This window comes from Eublepharis macularius, chromosome 18, assembly GCF_028583425.1.
Source record: "Eublepharis macularius isolate TG4126 chromosome 18, MPM_Emac_v1.0, whole genome shotgun sequence".
In the NCBI taxonomy this organism is placed as follows: Eukaryota; Metazoa; Chordata; class Lepidosauria; order Squamata; family Eublepharidae; genus Eublepharis; species Eublepharis macularius.
The window spans coordinates 30860337-30874528 of record NC_072807.1 but is presented as its reverse complement, the minus strand read 5'-3'; the positions used below and the strand labels follow the sequence as shown (position 1 = coordinate 30874528).

General features: G+C 42.9%; 1 protein-coding gene across 3 annotated transcripts in view; it reads left to right on the top strand.

Moving 5' to 3' along the window:
* The window catches only part of ZNF609 (zinc finger protein 609), a 92232-nt gene that overhangs the window by 32077 nt on the left and 45963 nt on the right, over positions 1 to 14192 (top strand). The window lies entirely within an intron of this gene.

The following is a 14192-nucleotide window of genomic DNA, read 5'->3' as shown; positions in this document are numbered from 1 at the left end:
CTGGGTCTGTTGCAGGGCTTGGTACCTGTGCTGGTGACTCTGCTGGCCGATTCATGATTGTAAGTGAGAAGTCGTTTAAGATTGGGGGGCTGTCTGTAGGCAAGGAAAGGTCTTCCACCCAGGGCTTCTGAGAGAGAGGTATCATTTTCCAGGATGGGTTGTAGCTCACTGATGATACGTTGGATGGGTTTGAGCTGGGAGCTATAGGTGACAACCAGTGGTGTTCTGTTGTTAGTTCCTTTAGGTTTGTCCTGGAGCAGACTGTTCCTGGGTACTAGTCTGGCCCTGTTAATTTGTTTCTTCACTTCATTTGGTGGGTACTGTAGTCCCAAAAATGCTTGTTGTAAATCTCTTAAGTGTGAGTCTCGGTCGAGAGCATTGGAGCAGATACGGTTGTAACGTAAGGCTTGGCTGTAGACAATAGACCGAGTGGTATGTTTAGGGTGGAAGCTGGAGGCATGTAGATATGAGTATCGGTCTGTTGGTTTCCGGTATAAGGTGGTATTTATTCGTCCATTATGTAGTTGTACAGTGGTGTCCAGGAAGTGTACCTGTTGTGTAGAGTGGTCCAGGCTTAAGTTGATAGTAGGGTGAAAGTTATTGAAGTCCTGATGAAATCTCTCAAGGGCTTCCTTCCCATGGGTCCAAATGATGAAGATGTCATCCAGGAATCTTAAGTATAGTAGTGGTTCCAGTGGATGTGAGCTGAGGAAGCGTTGCTCTAAGTCCGCCATGAATATGTTAGCATATTGTGGTGCCATGCGTGTGCCCATGGCTGTGCCATTAACCTGTAGATATAAGTTGTCACCAAATTCGAAGTAATTGTGAGTGAGCACGAAGTGACAAAGTTCAGTGGCGAGGTTTGCTGTGGTTTTGTCCGGGATAATATTCCGTATGGCTTGCAATCCATCTGCATGTGGGATATTGGTGTACAAGGCCTCCACATCCATGGTTGCTAGGATGGTGTCATCTGGTAGGTTGTCAATGGATTGTATTTTCCTGAGGAAGTCAGTGGTGTCCCGTAAATAGCTGGGTGTGCTGGTGGCATAGGGCCTGAGGATAGAGTCCATGTATCCCGAGACTCCTACTGTGATGGTGCATTTTCCTGCAACAATTGGGCGTCCTGGGTTACCCGCTTTGTGGATTTTGGGTAGTAGGTAGAATCTTCCTGGTCGTGGTTCCTGGGGTGTGTCTGTATGGATGCATTCTTGTATGTCCATGGGGAGTGTTTTTAATATTTTATTGAGTTCCCTTTTGTATTGTTCAGTGGGGTCAGAAGGTAGTATTTTATAGAATGTTGTGTTGGAGAGTTGTCTTTCTGCTTCTTGTATATAATTTTGTTTATCCATGATGACAACTGCTCTGCCTTTGTCAGCTTCCTTGATTACGATGCCAGAATTATTTTGGAGGCTGTAATCAAGGAAGCTGACAAAGGCAGAGCAGTTGTCATCATGGATAAACAAAATTATATACAAGAAGCAGAAAGACAACTCTCCAACACAACATTCTATAAAATACTACCTTCTGACCCCACTGAACAATACAAAAGGGAACTCAATAAAATATTAAAAACACTCCCCATGGACATACAAGAATGCATCCATACAGACACACCCCAGGAACCACGACCAGGAAGATTCTACCTACTACCCAAAATCCACAAAGCGGGTAACCCAGGACGCCCAATTGTTGCAGGAAAATGCACCATCACAGTAGGAGTCTCGGGATACATGGACTCTATCCTCAGGCCCTATGCCACCAGCACACCCAGCTATTTACGGGACACCACTGACTTCCTCAGGAAAATACAATCCATTGACAACCTACCAGATGACACCATCCTAGCAACCATGGATGTGGAGGCCTTGTACACCAATATCCCACATGCAGATGGATTGCAAGCCATACGGAATATTATCCCGGACAAAACCACAGCAAACCTCGCCACTGAACTTTGTCACTTCGTGCTCACTCACAATTACTTCGAATTTGGTGACAACTTATATCTACAGGTTAATGGCACAGCCATGGGCACACGCATGGCACCACAATATGCTAACATATTCATGGCGGACTTAGAGCAACGCTTCCTCAGCTCACATCCACTGGAACCACTACTATACTTAAGATTCCTGGATGACATCTTCATCATTTGGACCCATGGGAAGGAAGCCCTTGAGAGATTTCATCAGGACTTCAATAACTTTCACCCTACTATCAACTTAAGCCTGGACCACTCTACACAACAGGTACACTTCCTGGACACCACTGTACAACTACATAATGGACGAATAAATACCACCTTATACCGGAAACCAACAGACCGATACTCATATCTACATGCCTCCAGCTTCCACCCTAAACATACCACTCGGTCTATTGTCTACAGCCAAGCCTTACGTTACAACCGTATCTGCTCCAATGCTCTCGACCGAGACTCACACTTAAGAGATTTACAACAAGCATTTTTGGGACTACAGTACCCACCAAATGAAGTGAAGAAACAAATTAACAGGGCCAGACTAGTACCCAGGAACAGTCTGCTCCAGGACAAACCTAAAGGAACTAACAACAGAACACCACTGGTTGTCACCTATAGCTCCCAGCTCAAACCCATCCAACGTATCATCAGTGAGCTACAACCCATCCTGGAAAATGATACCTCTCTCTCAGAAGCCCTGGGTGGAAGACCTTTCCTTGCCTACAGACAGCCCCCCAATCTTAAACGACTTCTCACTTACAATCATGAATCGGCCAGCAGAGTCACCAGCACAGGTACCAAGCCCTGCAACAGACCCAGATGCCAGCTCTGCCCCTATATCTACCCAGGGAATACAATTACAGGACCCAATGGCATCAACTACACTGTCTCTGGCTCTTACAGCTGCTCATCCTCCAACCTGATATATGCCCTCATGTGCCAACAATGTCCCTCTGCTCTGTACATTGGACAAACCAGCCAACCTCTACGCAAAAGAATAAATGGACACAAATCTGACATTAGAAATGGAAACGTCCAGAAACCAGTGGGAGAACACTTCAATCTACCAGGACATTCCACCAAAGACTTAAAGGTCGCTGTGGTTCAACAGAAACCTTTCAAAAACAAAATCCAACGGGAGGCTGCTGAATTGGAATTCATATGCAAATTTGACTCTGTCAAGCGGGGACTGAATAGAGACTATGAATGGTTATCACATTACCACAGGTAACAGATTCTCTTTACAGAGGCGTGATCTGGGGGAGCCCAGTGACGCCTGGTGTGGGCTTTCGGGGACCACAGTTCTCTTTGTCAGATGCAGCTGGCAGGGAGAGCTGTGGTCATCGAAGGCTTATACTACATAGGAATTGGATACCTTCACTGCTACAAACTGACTGCACACCAAAAGGAAATGTTTACATTTCCAAGCAAAGGAATGTTTTGATAGCCTCCATGCTAATTGCATTCTGCCTTCTTGTGATTTATGCCCCCTCCCTTTTTTCTCTCTCTTTCCCCCTCCTCTTCTGTATCTGCCCAGTTTTGATCAGGCATCTGACGAAGAGAACTTGATTCTCGAAAGCTTATGCTATAATAAAATTGGTTAGTCTTAAAGGTGCTACTGGACTCTTTTTGATTTTGCTACTACAGACTAACACGGCTAACTCCTCTGGATCTGTTTTCTGGTAGCTGTCTCAACACAGTAAGACTGGGTTATTCTGCATAAAACACGTGAATAGAAAACATGAAAGCTCAGTCTTGTGTGCTGAAAGCTGAAACCAAAATAGATCTGGTAGGCAGCATAGGAATGTACAGCCAAGATGGAGACTTTTACTTTCTTAAATACAGATCAGTGAAAATCAAGCAGATTTCTGTATCACGCAAAATTACTTGAACCTACATTTTCTGAATTTTTTCTGCCTCACAATGATGAGAGTAATATTTGTATTGTGATGTTGTTTACAATTGTTTTATGTTCTTTGTTTCTGATTGTAATGGCCTTTGGCTGCACTCAATAAATGCTATTATCAAACTGTTATTCTGGTATAAGGCTTGTTTTCTGGTAGTAATGAGTCCCTTGCAAGGAGGGTTGGTGTCTGGACAGCGCAAGGGCTCTAAAGAGTGGTTTCCCATAAGAAGGACTGTAGTTATTTTCTTAATTTTCTTAGTAATTTTTTTCCATGAAGGAAGGAGCCATGGGGATTTCAGAAGGTCTGACTAAGTCCCAATTCCTTGGTTCCTTTGCACCACAAGTAATATTTATTAGGAGTTAATTAGGGGTTTGTAATTCGGTAATCCTGAGCCAAATATATACCTGAAAAATACCTATTCGGTATTAGCTGGGTATATCCAGCTAAACTGGAATTTATATGGATATATTCGGGAATCTCATTTTAAAGATTGTATCAGATCTCCCCCCCCCCCTTTTGTGGGCTTCCCAGGTGATATTAGAAGGTGGAAGGGAGGCAGCATTACTGTATGTGTGTTTGTGTCAGTGTTGCTTACTTGCCATATGCCACTATCAGGTCTGGCTGCTGCTTTGATATTAATGACTTGCTAGATTGGATGCTGGAAATCTCTGGTTTGGTGTTGATTCTTTAGGGCATGTATTGGCCCTGGGTTCTGCCTTGCATCTGTGAGTGACACTAGTTCTGTCGGGCTGGGATTCTCTCGTTTGACATTGGTTCTGTTGGGTTTTATTGGTTCTGTTTGCATTGGGAGGCTTTTGGTCATTGGTTGCTGTTTTGTGTTTGGCCAAGGCTTCCTGTATTCTGGAGAAAGCTTTGGATTTTTCCCTCATAGGAAACAACGGAGAGTGGCTGGGGGCAGCTTGTTCTGGGGCCAGTAGAATTGGACCCATTGGTCCAATTCACTTAGAACTTCAGGAGTCTTTAGTGGACGGGCAGGACTATGTTCCCTACAATTTTGGTGTAGTTTCCTTGAAAAATGCCCCCTTAGGCCCCCTCCAACATTTCTCCATAGGGAACAATGAAGCTGAATATATTTGAAATTCCAAATAAAACCCTATATATGGTATTCTGGATACTCAAATCTGAATAATGCCCCCCCCCCAAATTTAGTGTTCACCCCTAGTTAAAACAGAAGAAGGTGCTTCATAGTCTTAGGGCTCATAGTCTTAGGGCTTGCATTAACCCTCCCAGGACCAAACTAGGGCATGGCGTGGACTGCTTCTGTGAGTTCTGGTGCTGGCGTGAAAGCTGATGTCCGGTGCAGTCCTGCAAAAACAATTCACAGATAGGCCAAGAGGCTGTTTGCAAGCCCATTCTTCCATTACACTATGGTTTCTTCAGCCCTGCTCAGATGCATGTTATCTCTCTCGCCCACTAATCTACAAGATATAGCAGCCTATCTCCCAGTCTTTGTGTTATCAGTTGGCAGGGCTCGATCCACCCATTATCATCTCCTTGCAACAAGTGTCTGTAGCAGTGCTAAGAGGCTGGTCTTTTGTTTCTTTTGGTACCATGTCTCCCACATTACTTGTGTTTCTTTGCACTAGGGCCACCAGCACTAACCAGTCCAATTAATTAATAAATCATTCATCCCCAGCTGTAAAAAGCCAAGGTAACCTGTGCATAGAGATGCATGGATTGCATGTTTTCTTGTGGATGAGAAACACCTTTAGTAAAAGGTGGATGAGAAACACCTTTAGTAAAATACTTGCTCATTGCTTAAGCAATCAAAGATTCTTATGGGGCTGTTTGGGGGAAGGTAGTTCTTATAGGGGTAGATACCCTGTAATTTCAGGTCTCTCCCCCTCCCCACTCCAGAGGGCCATGTAGGTTTCAATCAAGCCAATACCCAGCCCCTTTCAGTACAAAGCAATTATAAAGAGCTGTTGCCATGGCATTAAAATCAGTGTGTCGGTGGTCTGTATATCAGCTCTTTGGTCAGCAATTGCTGCTTCCTAGAGAAGGATAAACACCACTAGAGTATTGGTCAGTGTGGTTTTCTTCTTCCTCTCAGCCTGAATTTGTTGGGCCAGCGATGGTGGTTAACAGTTCGGGTGCTGTCAGAGGACCTGACTAGGTTGAAGTTTTTCCATTGGTGCCAAGAACTTTTCTACACCCAGAAAAATTGTTTCAGCTACATAATAGAACCTAGATATTTACATCAAACGGCAGCATTTGTATGTCATACTACTTTAACCCTGTGAATCCTGGTATTCAGCCAGTTTTGGGATTCATGAAGGTGCCCCTTAAGGGCAAGGGAAAACTGAGGTAATTAGTTTGTGTCCCATTCTAGTCCAGGTTCTCCTATACTTCATTTAAAAACTTTTTATGGTGACTTTCCACCCAGTTCAGGGTCCTTAAGGTGACACACAGCCAAAACATTAAAACAAACTTTAAAATGCATGCACACACACAATTAAGCAAAGCACATACACATACTTACATGTAAACAAAAAAAAGGGGGTCACTGAAAGAACATCAGACAAAACTAAAAGGTCTTCACCAGCTGGCAAAAGACAGTGATAGAGGGGGACTAATGAATCTCATCAGGGAGGGAATTCTATAATGTTGGTGCCATAATTGAGAAGGGCGAACCTCAGGTTGCCACCTGTCTAGCCTCAGATGGTGGGGGCACCCAAAACAGGACCTCTGATGATTAAAGTAGGGGTCAGAGAGATTCATACGTGAGTAGGTGGATCCTTAAGGTATGCTGGCCCTAAGCCATATAAAGCTTAAAAGTTTAATACCAACACCTTGACTTGTACTTGCCTGTTTTTCTACCATTGTTTTTTTGCTTGTTTTCTTTTTTCATTCTGTACCCTGCCTCTTAGCAGTCCATCTAGGCAGCTTTGGACTCCTTGTATTAAAGCATTATTTTGCATCTCTAAGTGCCTTTTCTCTTGTATGCTTACCCTGTAATACCTAGTTTAGGTGTAAGCCTTTTATTCTTTGAATAATGCTTTGCCACTTCTAATGCTGTATGATAATCTGGGAAGGGTTCCATCATTGGCCTAATAGGTTTCCTTATGGCTGTTTTTCAAAATTCCTGCATAATTTTTATAAGCCATTGTGCAAAGCAGACTCTGCACTTTCGCTTTTGATTGGTTCTTGCATTACATTGGCGCCTCCTTGTAAAATCTCCCACCCCCTTTCTTTTGTTTATAACTTTAAGTATAAATATATGCTATAGATGGACACTTCATGCATCTGATGAAGTGAGCTTTGGTTCATGAAAGCTGGAATAAATTTACTAGGCTTTTAAGAACTCCTGTTTAATTTTGCACTTTTGCTGCTGTTTCTGTTCATCTTTGCAGCTGCTTTGTTAATGTATGGGCTATTATCTGGCTTTGCCCTCACTACTTCCAGCATCAAAGGCTAAGTCTAATAATTCTTTTAAATCCCTTTAAGCTATCAGCTAACAAAACCCTCCTTAAACTTTTTATCACATGCAAGCCCTAGCTAGGAGGGACCTTGGCTCAGAGACCCAGGAATTTATTAGTCCTCTTGGGTGCTCAGTTGTTGGGCTTTTTCCTTGGCCTCTGCTTTCTGAACACTCCTGCACAGTGGATTGTTCAGTTGCCAGCTGTCCTGCCAGCTGTCAGAAGCAATGTACCCATTTCACCTCTGAACTGGCAAGCCTTGGCAAGTCTCAACTGACTTATGGCAACCCCAGCAAGGGGTTTTCAAGGCAAGTGATAAGTCTGCCCTTTGCCTTCCTCTGCAGAGTCTTTCTTGGAGGGCCCCCATCCAAGTACCAACACTGCTTAACTTTGAAGATCTAACGAGATCAGGCTATAGCATGGTGCCTTCCATCAATTAAGTAGGAAATACCGCCAAATAAATACAATAAACGACCTAAATGCAATATCTCCTTCCTCCTCCTGCAGGATCAGGAGTGCTACAATCCCCCCCCCCATGTCTCATGAGGAAATATTATATAATCCTGTCCAAATTTTGCACTCTTCATCTCAGCCTCCTTCATGTCCCTTTTCCCCACCTTTTGAAGTGAGGTAGGTAGTCCTGAAAGGTAGGACATCTTCAGTGCCCTCCGACACTTTGGAATGCCTTACTGTTTTCCCTGCATCTGGCACCTTCATCCGTATTTGTCTTTCAGCATCAGATTTTTAAAAATTTCAGCTTTCTCTGAATTGACTGGAGCATGGTTTTTTTCCTGTTTTCTGCTTTGCTTGTGTTTTAGTATGTATATATTTAAAATATGCATATCTTGCCTTATCTTCTTAGACATGAAGCAGCTAACAAAACAAAGAAGAAGGTACAAACATAAAAAAATCAAATGTAACAATCATCCACAAGCCTCACAATTAGTATTTTGTTGTTTTGTAAACTAGTACTGTTTCGTTGCTACAGCTTGTTCTTGAAAATGTTCAAAAATTTGTTAAGTAGTTCTGGTGAATTGTATTGTTTGTAAAATATAGAGTGACAGGCTTGTGTTGTTGAATTTTCTTCTTCTGAGCCACCCTGGGATCCCTTGGAGGAGCAGCAATATGCAAAATATTTCAAATAAATAAATTTGTAAGTTACTTAACTGTCATTCATCAGGGTTTCATTTAAAAAGAAAGCCTTTCCCATGTCCGTGATATTCCATATTGCTTGCCAGTTAGATGTTAGCTAATGAATTAAGGTGATGTGGCCCTGTATTGTTAATGCTTTCTGACAACATCACTGAGTTCTTGCTGGTGTCAGGGTCGAGCTTTTGAAAGGTCGAGCTGAGTGTGTGTTTCCTGAAAATGTGCTGCACTTTTGGTAAATGAGATGGCTTTGGGGGCTACTCAGGACATAAGTAAGCCCATTAACTGTGCAAGCTCCTGATCTGCTAATCTTTATGGCTTTGTTCCCAGTAGCTAATAGCTGGGATAGGTGGTGAGTCAGTTGGCTGTAGTTGTGCCTGTCTGGCTTAACCAATTAAACCAATATTTTAAAAGGAAATGCACGACAGAAGTTCTGAATTCTTGGTCTCTGCTCTTTACTCTTTTGGTAGGGAGGAAGTGGCTCTCATCCCTTAAAATCCACAGTCTGAGATTGTTTGTTAGGCATGTTGCCAGCACATGTAGCATCTGCTTTGAGGAGGCCCCTGCATTTGGCAACGGTACCAAAGCACTTTCTGCTGCATAAAATAAATGACGGTGTATGAGCTGTTTTTTCATGACTGTTACACTGGTGTTTGTAGCGCTTCATGTAAGAGAGCATCACTCTAGACTAGTCCAGAAAGTACTGTTTTTTGCTTCTTGGAAAATATTGCAAATAATTTCTTGCTTGCACTTGATGTGGTTGGTTTTTGGCACCTACCAGAGGAAGTAAAGTCAGCATCGTAGAGGAGCGTTCTTTAATGATTTCTTTTATATTTCCTACTGCATTTTGGGTACATTTCAGAGTTCCAGTACTGTTGGCTTAAGCAGTGCAAGAGCTACAGAGACTATTCTAGAAAGGACTTGAAAGAGAGCAGAAGATAATTGATGGTGTTTTCCTACTGAAAATGCAGTGAAATCAGTAATTTGCCCCTTTCTTGGCTAGGGCTTGCTCCCCCCCTTTTTTTTTGTGCCTCCTTGCAAGCATCCTGGGAAACAGGAAGTGTGGGTACATAGCCAGATAACAAATTCCTCTCATCTCCCCTACAAAATAAACAAAAAAGGCTTAGTTTCTTAAAGAGATGTTGGTAACAAGGAATTTGAATACATGCTCAGTTTCAGACAGGGACTGGCACCTAAATACTTGATTCTGGTTTGCAGGTCTTTTGGTATTTACACCAAGAATTTGAAGTATTTTTCTAGCTTTGCTCTCCCACCCATTTGCAGAGAACTTACTTTGCACCTTGCTGGCACTCATGTGCTTCTCACAACTCAGCCTGTGCCAAGTTCCTTTCAGAAGCGGCCGCCGTGGGTTGCTGGAGTGGTTGTTTGAGTGGGGCTAGAACTAACCCCCCTTCCTTACAAATAAATAAATCCTATTTGCAATTAATGAGTAGAATTTTCCACATGCTTCTACATATTTTAGCAAAGATACTTCTCGCTTTTCTGGATTTGGTGTGATTCTGAGAGTACCACTTCACAGAAAAAGGGCCAAGTTCAGTGAATAATCCTGTTTCTGGTATTACGGCTTTTTTGTTGGCTCCAGGAGGAGCAGATTGCTTTCAGCACTCTGGAATCAGTGTTAATGCCATGGTCTGCAAACCCTGGCTTAGCTCTAAACAATATGCAATAGCCCAAATAAATCTCAAATTAATCATTTTTTTCTGTGGTGTATTAAGCAGATTAAGCAAGTTCAGTGTTACCTGTAGGGTATGCAGCAGCAGCGGCACTGGATTTTCATTCCCAGATTTGTAGTCTTGAGAATGAGTAAAAATGCCATGCTTCTCTTAGTTCTAGTGGGCTTGTGCATGAAGTGGGGTTTTGACAGGCTTTTAATTCCAGTCTACTTAGAGCAGTGTGGTATGCAACTTAAGCAGGCATAGTTGGAGCATGGCGAAATTGCAACAGGTGCCGCAGTAAAGAGGAAAGTAGCAGCAGTAGAGAAGTGAGAAGCTATTAAACCATGAAGGATGGAGTTAGCTGCAGACACAGGGAGTCAGCTGGCGACAGCTATTACAAATGCTTCCCTGTCTGATATCTTCAGCTCCTTCTGACCCAGCTTCTCCTGGTGGGATCTGACACGCACACACACCGAGTCTTTGATTTCCCTTTTTGAAGACAGGCATTTGGCTCTGTGAAAGCTTTCCCTATTTGCTGGGAGGTAGAAAGCCATGTGACAGCACATCCCTTTGTCAGAGGCGGCAGCCAGCCAGGAGAGACATGTCAGCTGTCTGCTCAGAGAGCCGTGGCTGCAAGGCACCGGACAAAGTCAAGGCCATTTGAATTCCTCATTGGGGGATTTTCTCCAGCAGTGGTTGTGAGGCTTTTGCCCAGGACATCACTTCATGTGACAGGTTGGAACAAGCCTATTTGGCAAAGAACAGCCCAGCCCTTTGCCCAGTTTTCCTCCTTTGGGTGTACAGATAGTTGTCCTAGCCTGCTGAGACTTGGAAGATGCTCTGGAAAAATGGCAGTCTCTGTACTAGGAAAGAGTGTATCACCAGGAGAATTTGGGTTCATCTGCATTTCCTTTCCCTTTCCTTGGATTGTCCTCAACCTCCCCTTCCCCTGGTGTGGTTCATTAGGAGCAGTAAGCAGTTAGAATCTAAAAAGAAATTGTAGTCTTTCTGAATGTGAAAAACTAAAATCTGCAGTTCAGAATCTTGCATATTTAATTAGCAGCCGTGTATAGTGAACCTTGAAAAAAAATGAGGAAACAAAAATGGTGTCTCAGAGACGAAAGACTGTTTTGTATATTAATTTTGTATTTCCATTGATTTGGTACACTCCTCTTGTCTGTACACAAAGCCATATAGGAATGAAAGGCTACCTCTAGTCAGCAGGTAAGTTTCTAGGATCAGCTTGTTTTGTTTCAGTTCCTTCTGGTAGTTTCCCTTCCTTTGAAAAACTTTTTTTCCTTTCAAATAGTGTCCTATTTGAAAGCTTGATTTGTATGCCTGACTATATCTTGCTGATTTATTTTCCTCTGCTGGGTACTTCCCACTGCTGCATTTGGTAGTGGCCAGAATGAAAACATGACCCAAAGCTCGTACCTTTTTGAAAACTACATTCATTATGATGTCATTTCACCCCAAACACGCCTTTTCCTGTAAAATGACAGGTCTCTGGCTTGCTTTTGTTTCAGTCTAGCATAGCTGAGAGACTATGAACATGTACATAGCTGAGAGACTATGAACCCATGTACTATGAACATGGGTTGTAACACAACTGTGATCGTATATAGATCAGCCAGCTATGTCTTCCCCTAGCTGAAAGCTTTACTTTTGGTGGGGTGTGTGAATTCATGTATGTGCATGGGGGGGGTGGGCAGGGGGTCCAGTTCTTTTATCTTGTCTTCCCCTTTGGATGTTTGCGCTGAGAAGAGAAACCCTACTCTGCAGCAGGAGTCCTTTACGGAAGTGATGTTGTTGAGTGTGTGTCGTCTGAAGCTAAAAGCGGGTCTCAGCTCTGTTACAGGTCTGCTAAAATGCTAGGAATGAGGTGGTGGAAGTTCAGTGGGAAATTTGGGTTTGCATTTGCATAATGTGCAAAATGGCTGTGAAAATACCGCCTGTTGTTCAGTAATGCTTTGCATTTATAAATAGCAAACATGAAAAATAAAACGTAAATTTTTCCATTGTTGGTTGATGTGCACTGCACGCCTTACATTTGATGCTGAGGAAGAGCCAAGCACTGCAAAGGTCACCAAAAGTAAAGTTTTTAAAAGTGGGCCCCACATTGAAAAGCTTGAGAACCATTCCTGTAGGTGATACGAACACTTTATTTAGTATTGCCTCTTAACACTAACTGTATCATTATATGGAGCAAGTGAGTGACCCCCCCCTCCCCCACCCCAGAAGGGCTGGCTCTCTTGTTGATGAGGACATCCTAGCCAAAATACATGTGCTTTATATTCAGACACCCAATCAAGACAATTTCATTTGTTGGTGCTTTTGGTGGGTAAAAAATATATGAAAGAGACAAACTGGACTTTTTCAGGGAACTGAGATACTTCCCTTGTTTTTTCCTCAGCAAGTCTTTAATTACTCTTGGAAATGAGAATCACTTGGTGCAAAAGAGTAAAGCTTTTGCCTGCAAGTGAACATTTTAGCCCCAAGCAACATAGTGCCATTAAGAGAACAACATGAGCATGGTGCAGTTTTTCTGGAGTGTGTGTGTCGGACTGCAAGTGGGGGAGGGGGGAATTTATATTAGAATGGACCCTTGCGTATTACAAAAAAGCAAACCCTCAATTCTTGCATCTAGAAAATGGGAGTGGCAGGGAGACAGCTAGGATAAAATCCCTTAACCTTGATATACTGATAGTTTGTGTACTTCTGCTCTTAGATAAAATAATCCTGAGGAAGCCAGTGAGTTTGGAAAGCCTTCAGAGTCAACTGAGGAATGAGTTCATAAGCTTCATGTTGATTCTAAAGAATGGCAACAGCAACTCTGAACTTAAGTGCCCATATGAAACTCAGTTTGTTCTGTTTCAGGAGTGAAATCAATCAAGGGCTTGGTCTGGGTGCGAGTAGTATGTTTGCTCTTAGAAATGATACACTGTTCAGCTCTGATTTTTTATATTTTTTTATTTGCAAGGAGAAGGTTGAATGTATTAGAGAAAAGCTCAAAACATCCTAACTTAGAATGCTGGAGTTTGGGAGTAGGGTCTGAGTATGTCCTATCTATCTATACACGTTACTCTCCCTTAGTATTGAATCTATTCTCTTTTTTTTTTTACATCTCTTCCTGTCCACCATTCTCTGCTTCTTTAACTTTCTAACTGCTTGTGTGATTTAAGAGATGTTGGAAGCCTTTGAGCTCTGCTGTACTGTGTGTTTTCAGGGTCATTTTGCTCAGCTTTTCCACTGCCAATGCTTAGTGTGTGGTGGGCCCTCTATGTGCCTGTTTTAGATGGTCTGGATTCTGAAGTATCAGGCAGGCTAGAGGTGTCTGGCGTGACTACAGGAAGACACCTTATCCTCTGTGGCATGCCCCTGAGATTCTTTGTTTGGAAAAGGTTTTGTTGTCTTTTTCTCTGTTCCTCTTTTATTCTTCTGTTTGTGCATGTCATCCTAAGCCCTTTTCCTGTCATGAACTCGTCCCTGTTTTCCCCATTGTCCTGAATTCTCCTCCTTCCGTGTCGTCATGGATGACATCTTTCTTTGTTATCATGGATGTTCTACTTGATGCAGGTGTCATATTCATCCCCTTTCTGTCTGCTCTGTGTGTAGACGATAGTGCCCCCCCTTTCCTTCTTCTCATCCAACATAGCCTTCTAGAGGCATGTTCACAAGAGCACGAGGAGCCCACGCTTTGCATGCAGCAAGTCCCAGGTTCAATCCCTGTTTAAAGCAAAAGGCTTTCAGATAGCAGGTGTTGAGAGAAACCTTTTGGCTTCTTGAGACCCTGAAGAGCTCCTGCTGCTTGAAAAGGATAAGGCTGATCTAGATGGATCAGTGTGGTCTTGCTCAATACAAGGCAACTCATATATTCAGATTACTGGATGATTTTTTTTCTTTTTAACACAGAGCTGTCACAACAGTGTACGAGGAAGCGATGATTCATATAGGTAACAACACATTTGGACACTTGTGAGGCCCTCCAGTCAAAAGCTGGTTAATGTGGTGGGAGGTTGATACTCTTAGGAAAGGCCCT